We start from the raw sequence: 1366 nt of genomic DNA on the forward strand, positions 1-1366 counted from the left end.
GAGACAGAGCCTCAAGCTATCCCCCTGGGTAGAGTGCTGTGGCATCACAGCTCACAGCAACCTCCAACTCCTGGGCTCAAGCGAGTCTCCCGCCTCAGCCTCCCAAGTAGCTGGGACCACAGGTGCTTGCCATAATGCCTGGTTATCTTTTGGTTGCAGCCGTCATTGTTGTTTTTGGTGGGCCCACGCTGGATTTGAACCTGCAACCATAGGTGTATGTGGCTGGCGCCTTAGCCACTTGAGCCACAGGCACCGAGCCTCAGGGTGGTTTTGATTTGTATTTCTCTAATAATTAGGGATGATGAGCATTTTTTTAAATATGTTTGTTAGCCATTCATCTGTCTTCTTTAGAGAAGGTTCTATTCATGTCTCTTGTCCATTAATATATGGGATTGTTGGCTTTTTCTTATGTGGATTAATTTGAGTTCTCTATAGATCCTAGTTATCAAGCTTTTGTCTAATTCAAAATATGCAAAAATCCTTTCCCATTGGGTAGGTTGTCAATTTGCTTTGGTTGTTGTCTCCTTAGTTGTACAGAAGCTTTTCAGTTTAATTAAATCCCATTTGTTTATTTTTGTTGTTGCAATTGCCATGGTAGTCTTCTTCATGAACTCTTTCCCTAGGCTGATATCTTCCAGTGTTTTTCCTATGCTTTCCTTGAGGATTTTTATTGTTTCATGCCTTAAATTTAAGTCCTTTATCCATCTTGAATCAATTTTTGCGAGTGGAGAAAGGTGTGGGTCCAATTTCAGTCTTTTACATGTGGATATCCAGTTCTCCCAGCACCATTTATTGAATAGGGAATCTTTCCCCCAGTTTATGTTGTTTGGTTTATCAAAATTAGGTGGTTGTACGATGTTAGTTTCATTTCCTGATTTTCTATTCGATTTCAAATGTCTGTTGCTCTATTTGTGTGACAGTACCATGCTGTTTTGACCACTATGGCTTTGTAGTACAGCCTAAAATCTGGTATGCTGATGCCTCTGGCTTTGTTTTTATTACTAAGAACTGCCTTAGCTATATGGGGTTTTTTCTGGTTCCATACAAAATGCAGAATCATTTTTTCCAAGTCTTGAAAGTACACTGTTGGTATTTTAATAGGGATGGCATTAAATCGGTAGATTGCTTTAGGAAGTATAGACATTTTAACAATGTTGATTCTTCCCAGCCACGAGTGGTATGTTCTTCCACTTGTTAATATCCTCTGCTATTTCCTTTCTTAGGGTTTCATAATTTTCTTTATAGAGATCCTTCACCTCTTTTGTTAAGTATATTTCTAGGTATTTCATTTTCTTTGAAGCTATGGTGAGGGGAGTTGTGTCCTTAATTAGCCTCTCATCTTGGCTGTTATTGGTGTATACAAAGG

The sequence above is a fragment of the Otolemur garnettii genome, unplaced genomic scaffold (assembly GCF_000181295.1).
Source record: "Otolemur garnettii isolate 467f Iridium unplaced genomic scaffold, OtoGar3 scaffold00071, whole genome shotgun sequence".
Lineage (NCBI taxonomy): Eukaryota > Metazoa > Chordata > Mammalia > Primates > Galagidae > Otolemur > Otolemur garnettii.